Source organism: Anomalospiza imberbis, chromosome 1 (assembly GCF_031753505.1).
Source record: "Anomalospiza imberbis isolate Cuckoo-Finch-1a 21T00152 chromosome 1, ASM3175350v1, whole genome shotgun sequence".
In the NCBI taxonomy this organism is placed as follows: Eukaryota; Metazoa; Chordata; class Aves; order Passeriformes; family Viduidae; genus Anomalospiza; species Anomalospiza imberbis.
Window position 1 is genome coordinate 101,485,589 of NC_089681.1, and position 17,980 is coordinate 101,503,568.

At 35.7% G+C, this 17,980-nt stretch overlaps 1 long non-coding RNA gene across 1 annotated transcript in view; it reads left to right on the forward strand.

Moving 5' to 3' along the window:
* The window catches only part of LOC137481969 (uncharacterized), a 52,725-nt gene extending 35,200 nt beyond the window's left edge, over nucleotides 1–17,525 (forward strand). Inside the window, exon 3 of the long non-coding RNA XR_011003837.1 lies at nucleotides 17,426–17,525. This is a non-coding gene — a long non-coding RNA (uncharacterized lncRNA). The remainder of the gene's footprint in view (nucleotides 1–17,425) is intronic.
* Nucleotides 17,526–17,980: the final 455 nt, after the last annotated feature.

Sequence of the window (17,980 nt, forward strand, 5' to 3'; positions counted from 1 at the left end):
GTCTGGGTGTGTCAGCAATGAGTGGCTGTCACCTGTGTTTAAATGCTTTCAAGCCAGGTTGTGTGTGCTTTCACCATCCCATGGGTCACTTTGCTTCTCAGGCGCACTGACCACTTCTCGCTGTGCCTCTGTGTAGAATACTACCATTCTTGCAGCAGTAGTTTGTCAGCAGTCTCTAAAGTCTCAGCTTCTTTCAGCTGGACAATGAAGTCCTCAGCAGAGGGAAATTAGCTCCTTTTACCCCAACCTGTTGAAAAGCTGTGTTGGTGCTGCACTGCCCTTGGAGCTCCCACTCTAAGAACAATACATTGTATACATACATACATATATACATACATACATACATATATATATATATATATATATATATATATATATATTTATATATTTAAACACAGCAACTATAAGTCTTCTTACTCCAGACTTTGAAAAAAGATTTTTTCAGCTCTGGAATGAGCCCTGCTCTAATGTCCAGAAAAATATTTTGGGTTTTTTTTCCTGTTTGTAATTCTGCAGGATAATTCTAGAAGGACATTGCTTTCCTTTCCAGCTAGCTATACTTTGTTTCTTGAGCTCAAAAGTGGTGCTGCACAGCAAAAAAATCTTCCAAGAGATTCTTCTCTGTCTTAGGTAGTACCTACTTCTCTTCTGCCCTTGTAATGTCATTTAGTCAGCTGGCAATGAAAGGCTAGTTTTGGCTGAAGCTGCTGCTTAAAAAAACTTCTGCCAAAACTAGAAATTCTGTTTGGTAGGAACATATCAGATATATATGTCTAAGGGGCAATTTGCCAAAATGTGATAGAGGACACAGCAAGAACTGGCTAGCCTCTGCCTGTATCTCACTGTGTGTCATGACAACAGAATTGCACAATGTCTAGAAGGAGCATACCTTGGGCAAATACTGTGGTCTGTGTTGTGACCAGTGGCTCACAGTGAATAGGCTGGATAAGGCTTTGAGCAATCTGCTCTAATGGGAGGTGTCCCTTCCCATGGCAGGGAGTTTGGGACTACACGATTCTTAAGGTCCATTCCAGCCCCTTAGCATTCTGTGATTCTCAGAACTGGCTGTAAGAATTAATATGCTTATCAATTCAGAGTAATTTTGCCAGCAAATATCACTTCATTGGATCTTAATTGTCCAAGAGGTTGTACAGGAGAGCTGGCTGTCACTCAGGTTATCCTGTGCAAGCTGTTAAAGACACACAACACTTCAGGCAGCTCTGGAAGCAGTTATTTGGGGATTGTCATTTCAAACAACAGCAGTGACTAACAGTTCAAAGGAATAGATGACCTTAGGATTCAGCTGCTTATCCCATTTCTTGCTGTGAATTAAATTAAGCTGAAAGCAAATAGAAATACATAAATACAAAATCCAGAAAAATGTAAGGAAGGGATGAATAGGGAGGGAAAAAATAGAAAAGAAAGTATGCTTATGTCTGTATAACACATGAGTTATCTCTGAATTTTTATGTTCTTGTGATTCTGCTATCAAGCTTCTATATGATTATGGCAATAATTTTGCAAGTACTTCATAGTATTCCTAGCCAAGGAGCATTGCTCTCATCCAGCCTTTAATTTTTCAGGCTGTATCATGTATCATGAGAATAGATCCTAAACCCAGCATGTCTTACACTTTCATCACAGTTTTTGGAACATGATCTAAACTCAACTCTCTCCTCTTTAAATGCATCCTTTCATTAACCTAGACATAAATTGTTTATTCCATCTTTGTAGGTGCTAATACCACAGCCATGTCAGCTTTCACCTAGCCAGACAGACAAGTGAGATTCATCTCACCTAGTTTAAACATTTGGAAAGATAGAAACATGTAGAGATTTTTCTCTTAGTTACCTTTGAGTTCCTTTGTGAACAAAGAACAAAATACATATTTTTTTAGGGAATGAGTCATTTGCTTTATTTTAGACATCTACACTCAGATGAATTACTCTACAGGAATACTACTTTCTTTCAAATGAGCGTAAAGGAAGCCCGAGGTGGCCAGATAAGAGGTAGACATCTGCATTATTGGTCAATAAATCCTTATTTTAACAAATTTAGCAACCATTTTCCCGTGGTTGCCCAAGCTTTTAGGAACCTATTATAGCTCTACAGAGCATAGCATTCTTTCCTACAGGTCTGGGAAATGTTTAATCCCAAAGCAAATATTTCTTACATGTGAGCTTCAGAGTTTATGCATGTGCACATTAATCCTAATTGTTCAAATTAAATGATCAAAAGTCTTGCATTCACTTAATGGCAGGGCTTTGTTTGTAAACAGGCACGATAGTGACCTGTGTTATTGTCAGATCCTGTGCTGATCAGCAGGGTGCATTTCAGCAGCTTTCTTGCTTCAGTCATTCAGTGCCGCTTTCTAACAATGGTTACTTTTACCCTTTCTGAAAATAAAGGTAGCACAGGTTTTGTACAGCTTTTGATCATTAGATTTGCACTTCAGATTTTTTCACAAAAAAAGAATCTGTGCACTTTCATGTGGTAGCTTCTGCTGCCTTGTTTTTACAGTGTAAGTTGCAGTTGCAACTGTTATCTATGCTGTGTTTTTAACTGTCATGTAAAGTTTTATTTAGAAACAGAAACAGAGACGGTAGGCTGAAATTTCAGTATATGAGGAAGGACCACAAGGAAAATATAACAGTGAACAATATTTTTTCATTATTAAAATACCATTCACATCTTATCTTGAGAAGAAATAATGAGAACTAAAAATATATATACATATCCATATATCTCTATATATATCTATATCTGTATCTAGATATAGATATATAGATATATAGATATATAGAGAGATGAGATATAGATATAGATATAGATATAGATAGATGATATAGATATAGATATAGATATACTCTTCAGTTATTTTCCCTTCTCCTTTTTTCTGGAAATAACTTTTAAGAAATCAGTATATCTGAATTTAACTTCTTCCTTAGATCATGTCTTTCTTCATAGCTTGGGCATTTCAAAAATATCATCACCTTCCTCTTCCTTGGAGAATAGCTAAATCTAAGTTGCAAATTTCAAACCAGGTGGAAGAATTTTATATGAAATAAACGTTTCTAAACAAGTTTAAAGGGACAGAGAAAAATATAAGGACTGTTTAGGAAAAAAATAAAACCAAAATGAATGCAGGAGTAATAAAATTAGAGGTGAAATAATAACTATTATCTGGGAGGGTGACTGGTTGTAGGAATTGTCTTTCAAATCTAGGCTGACAAATATCCTCATCTCAAATCTATCATTCAAGACCACATTCTTGCCTAGAAGTTATCACTCTGAATATCCTCCCCTTCCTTCTTTGCATGCTTTAGATACTGAGCATGACACATGTGGTGTGGGATATCCCTTTGGTCAGTTGGGATCAGCTGTCCTGGCTGTGTCCCCTCCCAACTTTTTGTGCACTCTCAGTGTTGGTGGTGCTGAGGAGCAGAAAATGCCTTGGTGCTGTGCAAGCCCTACTCATGAGGAACTAAAAAAGACCTGAATTATAAACAGTTTCCACAGAACTAATCCAAAACAGAGCCCCATACTAGCTACTATGAAGAAAATACCAAAACCAAGACAGTTGTCATGAACCTGGTTTATGTCTGAAATTATACCAGTCTTGTACAAAGAGCCTGAAATTTGGTCTGTCTTAAATAGCACTGCTCATAAAAGCATAAATTATTTTTAATTCTGAAAAAACATTTAATTATTGCAATAAAGATTTATAGTTTTCTCAAATATTTTACTATAATGCACTCAAATAATCATTTAGAGGTTAATTAGACAGATACCTGTGGTTAATCTTTGTTAATCTAGAAAATGACAACAAATAATTTACAGTTATTTTAAGTCTAATACTTTAATCCATCAGAACATTTTCTGATGATATTGACCATTACTTTTATCATATGAAAAAAATAATTTTAAATAAAACTAGTGTTTAAACGATGAAAGGAATTATATTTGTTAGCATTTGAATTAACTTTGAGTCTACTCTTTTACTGAAGGTCATAGAGTTTAATTGACATTGATGAAGTCTTATATTCAAGGGACCTATGGTTGACACTAATAATGACAAAATCTTCTTTCTGGAAGAAGAGGATTACTGTGATAGACTTTAAATAACTCAGCATTTTTAGTGAGATGACCTTGTTGTTTGCATTATTCATGGCATTTCTGATCGTAAATATAAAGGGATATAAAGAAGAATTAACAACGGTGAGATGCCCAGGTCTAACAAGTGTTTAAGGGAACAAGCCGTCTATATAACTACTGAAATATGCTATAGCTGCCCATTCTATTTGGAATATTTTTTAGGAATGTTTTAGAAGCTTCTAATATCTTGGGTCGGGTTTTTGGTGTTTTTTCACTGTCTTTGTTATGTTCAAAACTTGCAAGACATAGAAATTTGATAATATAAAATGAAGAGATTAATTAAGACAGGGGGAGGAAAAGATATATTTTCATGCTTGTGTGAACACACTTTGGTAAATAAATGACATGAATACTCAAAATATGATAATTTTAGCTGCATTACTAGAACTTAGTATCATGACATAATGGACACTGTGTGAGAGACATAAAGGGAGGTGATGAAGTTTTACAGCATAAGCCAGAAAGAAGTAAGGAAGCTGGCAAAGATTCTAGGAAGGAACAACAGTGGTCAGCCTTGGGGGCCCATCCTGTGCTTGTTCAGGATGTATTGTGGCAGAAGTGGCAGAAGTGTTCATCTGTGCATTCCTTGAGTGTGTGTGTCAGTAGCATATCACTTTACTGGGCTTTGTTTTAAAAACAGTATGGGGGCTGAGGGATAGGGAACCACAGACTATATTTTGTAAAGTTGGGCTTCTTCTTATTTCCTAGAATATTTAGTGTGTGCTGGAATTGAAAGATTGACAGGGTTTTAGACATTGAAAATTTTCAGGGTTTTCTCTATAGGCAGGATACCTAGACATATTAAGAAATATAAAATTAAAAATTTCAGACAGTAGCTAGATGCTAGTACTGTTTATTTAAGAAACCATCAGCCACAAAAGTCACATAAGTTATGAATATGAGCATCCATATGCTTAGGTGAAAATTACTGCTCCTATTGTAAATGTCTCTTATGCTCTTATTCATGCAAATGAAGTCTAAGCGAGTTTTGTATTTGAATTAAGAGACAGCTAAGAATATATCCTCTGGAACAAAGCCATCATCATCATCATAATCTTTACATTTTAAACCTATATGCTCATCTCCCAGAGGTAAACACACTGAATCACATTGTCTCCTCGGAGCCTAGAAGTTAAATCCTGGGCATGAGATCAAGCCCAATTCCTTACACAGCCCTATTGTTTGAAAAGTACCAGTGTGCTGGGTAGTCTTCAGCATAAAATCTTTACCACCATTACCCCAGATTCTCTGTTTTCTGTTCCTCTGTATCCCCTTTCCTCTATGTTATCCATAGGTATAAGCAAACATGGAGGAGACTTTTGGGGAAAGTGCTGTGTTTTGCAAGTATGCAAGGAATCTGCACACTGCAGCTGTGTCCTGCTGTGGAAATAAGAGAGTATCATATGAAAGGTACAGGTATAGGCTCTGAAGTTTACTACAGATAGGGGGAAAAGCAAAGAATGCTGCTTTAGGATGACCTCACAGTTAACCCCAAGAAGAAATATAGATAGAACCTTAATCTGCACACTGCAAAAGTAATGGAGCTCATATTTTAAGGCACATTCACTAGCACCTTCATTTTCACAGTATGCTAGTATCTGTCAAATGAAAAAACTGTGATTTTTCTGGACACCTTTAACAAATGAATCCCAATTGTGTAAAAGAATGTTGTGTTGTCATATTTGAATGGAAACCTCAACAAATCAAATACTAGCAAATAGTGAGATTTTTCTGTACAATGACTTAACCTATAATTAAAACTAAGTATTACATTGCAGAGGAAATTCTGAGTATTAAAGAAGCAGTCTTCAAAATTGTAGCAATTCAATACCTAGTCTGTCAGACAGAAGCTGGCAAAGACTTTCTTCTTTATAGAATAAAATGATGCATTAAGATAGGTGTATAGATAGATGTAGCATTTTGAGGTTGCATTCATCCTATAGCATTTCCTTGTCATGCTTAGTTTACTAGCAAAACTACAAATTATTTTTCATTTGTTTTCTGCTATTCTTAGCCCTGGAGGGTCAGACTACTTTATGAAAATCAAACTCTACTGTCTTTTTGGCTCTATCTATTGTCATTCTGAAATTGCCAACATGAAGATCACCCTGATCATACTGTTTTTTATTATCAGGCTGTTGTTGTTTATAATTTATGAAGCAGAAGGATACTGGTGTGTTTTTTTTTTAGTTTGTTTGTTTTCCTCTCCATAAGCTTTGCTGATCCTGTAAGTCTGAGAACAATATTAATTTTGACTGGTAAGCTGAATAAATACAAATTTTGTCACAGGTGGAGAACACTTTTCAACACCACGGTGTCACTTTGAAGAAGTAACTTTTCTAACCTAATACTTGGAAGATATCTTTATTTTCCAATAGTAAATACAGTACATTGTAAATCTCTGGGTAGATTCAGCCATTAGCATTTACAGGTTGTGAGAGCAGTATGCTTCAATTTTGAAGCCAATAATTCTGCTTTGGTGAATACCTGCTCATTTTTTATGGTGTCTTTTTAGCTTGTAAACCTTCTGTTTTGCTAACAGGTTCCTGAGCTGAAAATAATTGTCCCTTGAAATGTTCATTGTCAAGCACTATACTGACTTGGCAGACAGAACAGCAGCATGTATGCACAGGAGATGCAAGTTTGGGGAAGACAGAATCCCCTCGACTCTTAAGTTGGCAGATGCTAAAGCACAGCCTTCTAGGAGAAGAATTACAGTGTTTTGAAAGGAGCTGTGAAGTACTCATTCATTTTGGAGCCATAATAATCTTTGGCTTGGGACTAGGCTGCAGGTCTTTAGCCTGGAGTCTGAAGCTCTCCGGGTCCCTTAAAAGATCCTACAAATCTCTTACTAATACCCTACATACTCCATTGACTCTTTATAATGCCCAAATGGATGTTCTGGCCAAATTTTGTCGTGAGCACATGGATTGGTGACAATCTCTTCCCCTTGATGAAAATGAGACTATGAAGTGTGGCAGAGATGGAACTCAGGAAAAGATGGGGTACCTCCACTGTGATAATTCAGCCTGCCTTTGGTGCCTCAATTATCCCAGGAAGTTTTGGGGCCTGTTTCATGTTGTACAATACAATTGCTATGCTCCTGTTTTAGAGTGAAACATAAATCAGTCCTCTCAGGTATCACACAACTCGTGTGCATTTGCAGAGAATTAATTTGTAATGAGAAGGAGAGATGATATCTTACTCACCTTTGCTAGTAGAAGAAAATATTTGATTCGTCCATCAGTGTTCATTATCACAGCACGGACCAGGCTACACATGTACATCTACAAATAAAGGCACAGACAGGTTACAAATTCACTCAGCCATTTATCAGAGGATTCCTGAGGAAGTGTGACTTCTCTCTGGGCCTAATTCTCTTGGGTACCACTCCATGTTAAATGTAACTACAGGGTAAGATTATATCAATATGGGAGATGATCATCTCTACACAATATAGAGCACAAATGAAATGAAGATAGCAGTGTATGTACTCACATAGACAGAAAAAAAAATTGTGCCTCACAGAATGCTATTGTGGAAGATTGGGTGGGAGGAAATTAAGTCTTTGTCTTTGGTAAGGCCACAGATATTCCCAGAAACACACAGAAGTGACTGGATGCCCTGAAGGCTCTGAAGGTCTCCAGAGCTCCAAAACAATTCACAGTGTTCAGTCAACCCAAATTTTATTCCTCAATAAAAATGCTTCTCTATGAAAAAACTCATGATTCTAACTGAAATCTTGATTAGTTACTTAATTATTTAATCTTCATCCATGGATAAATGCCTATTTTTTTCTCTTTCAGGAATTGCATGTACAGAAATTACAAGCTCATCTTAAAGAAAAAAATAACAGAGATTCTTGAAATGCTTTATGGGGAGACTGTCTGATAATTCATGATACTGTGTTACTGATTTTTTTTTCTTTTTTTACTTTTCTTACTAAATTGGTTGTGAGAAGAGAGAGCAAAATAGTGTTTAAATTGAATGGTGAATAGGGGCTAAAAAAACCAGCAACCATTTTTCCTTAGAGTCTAATTACTTGTTACCAAATTGTTTCTGGACAGTCTGAATTGCCTCAGTTACCTGCCACCTCTTAGAATAGATGCCAGAGCTCAAATTAATAGATGCTTTTCACTGACCTGGAGAGCTATGGAGACTGAAGGGAAAACATCAGAAGGCGGTGAAATTTGTGGCTGCAGTATGGATGGGTGATGATGCTGGATGAGTTGTGCTTGTGCAGATTTCAGCCCATATTCCCATGGCGATTAGTCAAATTAAGTTATCTGTAAGTATGAATTCGACTCCAGTTAGGAACAAGACAGGCTGAACATAGCATCAGGGTTCCTTCAATTTACACTCCTTTTTTTCCATCTTGGCTGTGTTGGTAGGAGAGTTTTCTCTTTTCTTTTGCACTTGTGAAAATGTATCTGCATGCTACTATTCTTCTATATTCACAAGTCCACCATTTGATAATGTTACCTTACCTTAATAAAAGCAACTAAAACTGATATGGATACTGTAAAATCAGATGGTAAAAAGAAAGTTTAGTTTCTTTTCTTTCCCTTTTTCTTTCTTTCTTTCTTTCTTCTTTCTTTCTTTCTTTCTTTCTTTCTTTCTTTCTTTCTTTCTTTCTTTCTTTCTTTCTTTTTCTTTCTTTCTTTTCTTTCTTTCTTTCTCTTTCTTTCTTTCTCTTTCTTTCTTTTTTTCTTTCTTTCTCTCTCTCTCTCTCTCTTTTTCTCTCTTTCTTTCTTTCTCTCTTTCTCTCTTTCTTTCTCTCTTTCTCTCTTTCTTTCCTAATAAAGGCCCTGCTTTCTAACATCTACAAAGCAAACTGGTGTTACTGCAAAGGATTGTATGTTTAGAAAATGTGCATTTTATTTTTCAGCTTCAGTAAGCAAGCCAATATTTCTGACACTGAAAAATGTGTCTTTAACATTGTTACCTTACCTTCTAAAAGTACAAGTTTGTTATAGCTATCTTCTCATTTTTTACATTGGCCTTCCTTGCCCTGGGTGGAAAAAAATAGAGCCAGTAATGACATGTATTATAAAGATTAATCAACCATAAAGGCTATAATTGAACACACAAGTGTAGTCATTACTTGATTAATTACTTCAATAAAATAATCAGTCTTCTACATACCTCAGAATAATATTCGGTGGTGACTAGAAGAAAGTGTGCAGAGACCAGGATTGCCTTCAATTCTTATATCAAACAGAATTTTCTACCTTTCCTTCTGTTTGGTTGCAGAGCCTGCTTTTATTTGAATGTTTAACTTGAATGAATTTACTCTACTTCACAGTAGAATTTTGTCACCCTAACTTTAACCTTAAAAAAAGATACTGAAACCTCTTATGTGCACTTTTATATTGAAAGTTATGCGGTGACCTTATAAGCCTATGTGAAAAAATAATTTCTATGGACATATGTAGAAAGTGTCACCCATGGGATGTAGGCTGAAGTTCACAGAAACAAATTGCTCAATCTCCTAGACTGAAAGTGCTACTCAGTGCGAAACTGTTGTATGCTGAAGTTTTCATTCCTAAAGTATGTTTCCTAAACTGAAACATGGCAATTCATACTGTTCATCAGAAGTTCATCCATTGGTGCATTTAGAGAGCTCTACTGGATCTCAAGGTTATAAGAATGTCTTTTCCTGCAACCTGTAAGGGGGAAAGGTAGAACAAGACTGCATATTTACTAAAAATGTCATGATGTAAATCTAGCTCAGAAGAATTGGAACCTGAGAAGTTGTATGCACAAGTATTGATGCTTTAGATTAAGAGATATGTTCTGATATCAGTTGCTGCAATATTTTCACAGAAAGAAGATTAATAACTCCCTTCGTTCCTCAGGGGTTAACTAGAGTACAGTGGTTAAGTAATAGTATTAACTAGGCAGGCTGAAACAGATACTACATGATTCAGTGTTTGAGACACGGTCAAAACCGTGGCTGAGAAGCGAAACTGAAGAAGAAAAGTAGCCCATGATGGCTGCTGCTTCAGTAAGCAAATGAGTTCACACCAGGGTGTGAACTAGCATTTTACAGGCCATAGGAATTAACTGACCTGTAATTTATACTTGAATATTATGCTACAAAGCATATATGCCTTCTTGCAGTTGGACATTGCAAAGTAAGCCTCATTTGTGTATATTTGGAACCCTAGTAAATGATTTATCAATGTCTTTAATAGCATGGAGTTCCTGGTGTACTTATTTATAAGCTTGCCACACATCTAACTAAAAAGCCCAGTGCAGGGAGTACCTGTCAGTCATTATACATAACAGTGAACTATACAAGACCTAGTTTTCAGTTGCTCCTAGTTATACTATTCCTTAAATAAATTTTTTTGAACTAGGAAAACATGTTTTGTTTTTTCCTTGGGCTGAATGCAATCACCAAGTTCAGCTTTCTACAAGCATTCTTGTAGTTTTTTGAAGTGCTTTTTATGTTACTTAAGAACTAAAATGTGCTGACTTTTTAAAGCACTATTGATTATAGTACAGAAAATTTATACACTGCTGTAAATTGATTTAGTACTTCAGAAAGCCTGAAGAAATATGTAGGAAAGATATGTATCTGTATTTTCTTACATTTTCCTGGTATTATTTGGGTTATTAATAAATAGCTTATCCAGAGAGGAGTAAAGAGTTAGTTCAGCTAACTAAGAGATATCTATGTGAACCCTGATAGCAGGGGCTGTTCACCTAAAGTATTGTGAAATTGAGCATAAGTGAAGTTGTCCTGCCAAGATACATCTCCAAATGAAAACTGAGGATGCTCAAACTGCAGATGAGTGTGATTCAACCTCCTCAGAGGCTGAGTCTTTCTGTGATCCTGTGACAAAGCCAATGAATTTGCTGAGGAGGATTTAATCTTGACTCAATTTTTACTCATTTCCTGCAAATGCATGGTGCAGGAAGCATCATGAATAATCAGGCATAGAGAATTCCTTATGTAGGAAATTCCATATATCCTTAGGAAGAATCCAATCTGTGTTGTGAATCGGTTGCTAGCTACCTTCTGAGAGAAGGGTAATGGGATTCTATGGAGAAACAGTCAATGTTTATATAAGGGAAGGCTGTATTAACTTCTGTGTCTGCATATGTGCATTGGCAGTATCAGCTTGCTCATCTGATCTGCTCCACTCAGAAGCTGTCCCCCATTTCTGTAGGAGCAGTGTTCTTTCTTACATGTTCCTGTTTAGTCTGTTACCCATTTACTTTGGAAGAAAGGACAAAGAGAAGGCAGAAGAATGAAATTTCTTTTTTTTCATGGAGAAAGTCGATTGAAAGAAAAACTGTAAAGCTTTTTCATCTTGTGCAAGGCTTTTCTATGCTTTCAAAAAATAATGTGCTACTTAGAAATTTTACTCTGGTGGAGCCATGTTGTAATAAAGCGAAGGCCCAATAATACCTCGTGAGGCATATATAAAGGTTAGAATATCCCTACAGCACTGCTGTAAGGCTGTCTCATTGGGATTCATCCAGCTTGAAGCAAGCCTTATCTGCAGCACTTGGGTAGGAACTAAGAGTCCACTTTGAAGACAGGGAAGTTATTATTAGAGTAAGGAAATTTATCTTCATATATCACACACTATTACTTATTTAAACTCTAAAATCTTTTCTGTTTGGTTTTGATAATCTTTACTGGAAGCCTTCTCTACAAGGTAAAAGCAAATAGGTGAACAACAAAACCAATGTCAAAGATTAGGTCTCCAAAACAAAATAAGGACAGAGACTGCAAATTATTGCTTTCATTGATGCCTTTATGAAGTCTTTACAATTGACAAGAAAGCACAATCACTGAGTGGGCAAAATGCTGAAATTTATTTCTAGACAATCTTTGCCAAATTAAGATTATATCCAGCATGGCACGGTCACAGAATAATTTATTTTAAATTAATGTAAATGACAGGTGACTGTGATCACTAAAGCAAGCACCTCAGAAGCGTACTGTTGGGGCAAAACAAGCATATTGCCACAGTCCTGCTTATACTTTATAACAGAAAACAAATATCCTGCAAGGTTGTCAGTCTGCCACCTCTCATGAACAATGAATGTGCTTAAAAATATAAGCAGTGAATAGGGAACAACACGCTATTTGTTACTTGTGCTCCTTAGCAGTTGTGTATTATCACTTTTGCAAAGCATATAGAAATAGACGATTAATAACTTTGTACAAATAGAGCCTCTTATGACTGTGGCAGAATTTGGCCTTGAGTGCTAAAATTCAATATATTATTGAAATGCTTGTTCCCAGAAAGCCAAGACCCCTGTGGCTATTTTTGTAACCTTAAACATAATAGCTTGCCACTGAATTTAAATTATGTTCACTATGGTCATCATTTCATTAGAATTCTTTGAATGCTTAAAATATGAAGAAATGTCAAAATTCAGCACTAGTACTTAAGTAAAAATCTGTTCAGAGATTTGGAGCTCTAGAAATATTAGAGTATATTAATTCTCATTAAATCCTATGTTGCCTTTCTTGTCTTTCAGCAAAATATCCAGTTGGAGGAGAAAATCTGGCAGTAGTTTGTCCTACACCAAAAAGTAAAAGAAGGAATCAGGTGCAGATATACTAATAGTTTTTACAAAAGATTGCTAAATCTGAATGAGATCAGTGGAATTGTGCATTATTTTAATATCTTGAGAACTGAGAAATAGCAGGAACTGAGTGTTATTTTCAGTTAAGATTTCAAATAAGTTCAATAATAGCATCTGGTCTTCTACAGAGGTTCAAGGTTCAAGTCTTATATAAAAGTTCAAGACAAGTTGCTCTTGTACGGGACAATAACAGCTACTTATAGCTACTATTTTTTGGTGAATATGAGAGAGTTCTGATTCTGTGAAATAATTATATCAATTACAAAGTTGCATCAATATATTTTAAAATCAGATTTTATATTCTGCTGATTTCTACTGAAATTTTCCTCACAAGCCTCAGAGTGTAGCATGAAGATGTACAAGAGCAAACTTCAAAGCCAAGGATTCCTACAGAGATGTCTTATCAACAGCTTGCTTTACAGATATGAATTCTGAATCCACTTCCTGTAAATCATTAATGTCAGGTTAACTTCATTAGTTGAATTCATATTCTTCTCAAAAATGAAGCAGATACTTTGTGTTTAACAGGTTGGTAAAATAATAATAATAATAATAATAATAATAATAATAATAATAATAATGATTCATTATCGGAAATCAGGCGACCCCCGACGGGAAGAAATTATGGTGTCTGGCTCTAGATAAGAAGGTTGAAAGATAGCTTTGTTAAAACTACATTACATTGATATACTAAAGAGATACTATCCTATTCTACATGCTTACTTCTTACTTACCTATCTATCTAACTCGTGACACTCTGCTGAGAGTCTGAGACATAGCTGGATCCAATTGGTCATTGAACCCAAACAACCTTCATCAGAATCCAATCAAGCAATCACTTCAGGTAAACAATCTCCATACCACATTCTACATGGGGAAAACAAAGGAGCAGAGATAAAGATTGTTTTCTCTTCTTCTCTCTGTGCTTCTCCTGAGGGACAGAGTTATGTCTCTCTGTCCTAAGAATGTGAATGTCACAATTCCTTGGGTGTTATCCTTAGGCATTTACTTAATTATGATGGGAGAAGTACAAAGGTGAAATTTGAGTCATGAAGTAAACAGTTATACTGTAAGATATTCTCTTTCCCTGTGCCTTTGAACAATTTCATCCTTCTTGATACAAATTTCTTTTGCTTGAATTTTTGTGGTTTTTGCTTGTGCAAAACCTATGATTCTTACCTAGAATAAGAATCATAAGAAGGAAAAAACCAAAAGACTCTCAAGGGCTTTTAGGCATTATCTGGTCCAACTACACAGTCAAAACAGAGGCATATTCAAAGTTATATTCATTCGTTCAGGTCCTTGTCTGACTGCTGCATATCTTGTCTTTAAGAGAACTCTTGAATAGGTCAGAGAGCTTCAATAGATTCACTTGCTTTGTACATATAAATAATTAAAGTGATCAGGGAAGAGTCTTATTTTACACATACATCAATAAAAGGTTAATCTTCTACTTTTCATCAGCTTGAGTCATTTGGATGCTCTGCTGTACACAAATATTTCTGTACAAAGATTTCCACCTCTTGTTTTGAGATTGAATAGCTAGAAGGATAATGACAAGCTTAAAGGAGAGTGTTGTATTCGTGGTTTGGCACAGCACTCAATGCCAGATGGTTGATAGATTTTATGGATGTGATACTGAAGCCAATCCAGAAAGTAGTTACACATTTGCTAACCACTTCAATCTTTTCAAGTACGGTGGAAGTGTTTCTTCTACCCTCAGGTACAGCAAGCTGCAACCAGAAACAAGACAATCTTGTGATTGTGACTAGGGGAAATGGAAAACAAAATAGTTATTGACATATATGATTAAGTAATGGAAAATATTGTTCTTTGAAAATCTGAGGGAAGTAGAGGTCATTCAACAATTTTTGGAAAATTAAATTCTCAATCAATCAGAACAGTTCTGCTAGTCTTCTGCTTCGGAGGGCTTGGTGGGAATGCAACCGTAAATTATGCATTGATGAACAAAAGCACTAAATTTTGATTCCTCAGTCCAGTGTCTAATGGTCTGTTGTACCTGGTGCCAAATAGTGAGATATTTTCATTAGTGTTTGGCAGTCTATTTAGGAAAAGATTGGAAGTACAATAATAAGGAGTATGGTAAATTTAAACTCTGCTCTCCAAGCCACATGTGTGTGTTGAGAAAATCCCTGATCACTGTATGATTAGTGTTGGATGATGTTATTGATAGAGACATGCTTTTATTGTATTTTAAGAGGCAGAGTATTGCATCAGCTGGGTGTTCACAGAGTGTGCTAAGTGAAATTTTAATATTGGAAATTGCAGCTGATCATCATGTTTCTTTTCTGATAAGAATTTTCCAAACTATTTTGCAGTTTAAGCTCTATATATCCTTTTGGTTTTCAATGCTTCTTGTGCAGTTAAAAGGTATAGTTGCTTAAGGTTTTGCTTATGTTTATACTTAGTTTTAAGGCTACTTAAAATATGGTGTTGGATCTATAGTAATGTTTTCAAATGGGGCACTCAGATGAAGCTGATATGTGTCATGTAAGCAGTGCCAAGGGACTTGCCAACATGAGCAAACACAATGGTGTCCCATGCTTAAACTTATTAGGGATGGAAATGTGTCCTGAAGCTCTCAGTACTTACATCTTGCTTTCTGATGTATTCTTGTAGCTCGTAGATAAGATTTAAAAATAACATAAAATCTATGATGAATTAAAGTAAATAAATAAATAATAATAAGTTTGGGCTGATTAGTAAGCACATCAATTGTGATACGTTAAGCACTCTCGGAAGGCAGAAGTTCTAAGAAGTATTTTAAGTAAGGCCCATATGTTCAGTATAAAAAGAGAGAAAGAAAAGAGTAAGAACAAATAAACCAGGAATGAGCTGGCTTGTAAAGTTGATGAGAGAAATGTTTCTGTAACTAAATGAAAGGAGTTTGAGAAGAATGGGAAAAGGAGAGAAACTGGGAATCAAATAACTCATGAGTTTTCTGTATTTTCTTCCTAGAAAAAGATATTTCTGTATAGAAAACCAAAGTGTCAGAAAAGATGTTAAAATGTTGGAGACCAGTTTCAAATTGGAAAGCAAAGCAGTGTATTACAGTTTGAAAAGTAGACTGACATATAGCAAATTTCATGGAGCAAATTAGTCCGGTGTCAGGATTTTAGTTCAAAACATATAGTGGAAGAATAAGAACGGTAGAAATAGATGATTGTGGTGAATTTAGGACTAGAAATAGGTTCAATTTACTCTGTGTGGAGGAGAAAATGGGCAAAAGGGGCAGGAGGAAAGGAGCTATGAGCCAAATGTAGAAACTAATGGAAAGTGGAGACAAGAAATAAATGTTTTCTGTTTGCATTGATATTGCATGTTTCACTCCACAAGAGCAATAGGAAGAAATGTCTGAGAATAAATGGAGTTCCCTCCATTTATGGCCAAATATGAAAGTAATGGAAAAGTTGAGTTATTAGCATGGTGGAACAGACATACTGGACTAGATAATAGGTGAAGAGAGAAAGAGGTCTGATCAGGCAGAATTGGAAGGGGGGTAAGATAAATATGATGAAGGTCAGATCACATAACCTTTCAGTGATTGAAAAGAAAAACCAGCCTCCAGCTCCATACCTATCCCTTCACTTCTATTAATGTGTTTTTTACTTTTTCTGTTTGTCAAAACCAGCTCCTGAGTGTCAGATAATAAAAAAAACTGAACCCAAACAACTTTCAAAGTCATGTTATTTAAAACATGTTTGAAAATTTGTCAAAGAGGTTCATCATGACAAAATGCAAAATGCTGTAATTGCATGGCCCTAAAACTCTACTTTTTCTCTAAGAAAGAATTGTTCTTAAATTTTTCATTAATTGGTTTATATTGTACTGATATTTATGTCAACCTTTTCATATTTCTTTACAGATATTAGATAATACTGTATATATTAGATTCTATTAGATAATATCTATTCTAATATCTTTTTGTGGGAAGGAAAACTGTTATTTGGACAGGCTTAAAATCAACAATAGTGAAGTACTGATAAGTAAAAGAAGTAGCTGCAGTGAAATTAGTTTCTTACCTAGTTAGTGATACCCTACAATGTGACAGAATGAAGAAAAAAAATGGTTTGGTCAGCAGTTTCTTTCTATGCCATCTTTGTACCTTGTTTTGTTTCCTATACTTGCAACACCATTCCTATAATCCAAAACAACTCAGCTTTCCTCCAGTGTTGGAATTCCTTGCATGCCTTTGCTGATTGTAGCATTCCCCTAAATAGGGGAAAAACTGTTCATGTAAGTATATCCTTCTGCAAATTGCTTCAGCACCGTTTTCTTTTTTATGCCAAACACTATTGAAATTTAGAGTACTGAATCGTTGTTTTGAAGCTTCAGAAATTTGATATATCAAATTGCTGTCTTTTTCAATTTTTGTCCCTTGTATTGAAAGTCCTTAGCAACCTGTTTGTCCTGTTTCCTTACATGGACTCAAATCAATGAGCTAGCTACCCTAGGCCAGTCTTAAATTTTTTTCTCATCCACTTGCTCCTTGTCTTGGGTTTTTAGGTCCAAGTATTACTATAGCTGCTGTGTGTTCATTGGCCTAACTAAGGTTTAGATTTTCCATTAAAGTGGTGCTGCAGGCTTTTATGGAATCAAAGACTGACCTGTTTGCAATCACTTCTTTTCTCTAGAGTCCAAATTTTATGATGTGATCTTCCATTGTGACAAGTGGACAGCCACATCGGAAGTGTGTGGTGGAGAATGTCAGGAATGAAATAAGGGAACAATAAATGTGTGTGGATTTTGTTGCCAGCTGCCTGTTAAAACAACATACTTTGGCTGGGCAGAAATCACAGAACCTTGTTCTTTGTGTCTCTTTGCAAAATATTAATGAATTTCAGTGATACTGAAAGATACCATTATTAGCATTTAGAAATACAAAAATGGTTGCAGAAAACTAGTTTGGAATCCAGCACACTTTAGAGAGAAGTCTTTACATTCTGAATGTTTAATTCTTAATTTGCACAAAGGCCAACTATCCTGACTCTTTCCTCAGCGTAGTCATTTAAGGAATAGAGTGAAAAGACAATATAATTGAAACACTTTAAGGCGCTCTCTTCCAAATCGGTGTACATCAAAGTCAAAAGCTCCAGTGAACTATGCACTGATATAGAGTAAAGAACATTAAGTGTACTAGTTTACTTCAGCTTCCCAGGGATATCAAGGACCTATTATTAGTGGCATGATG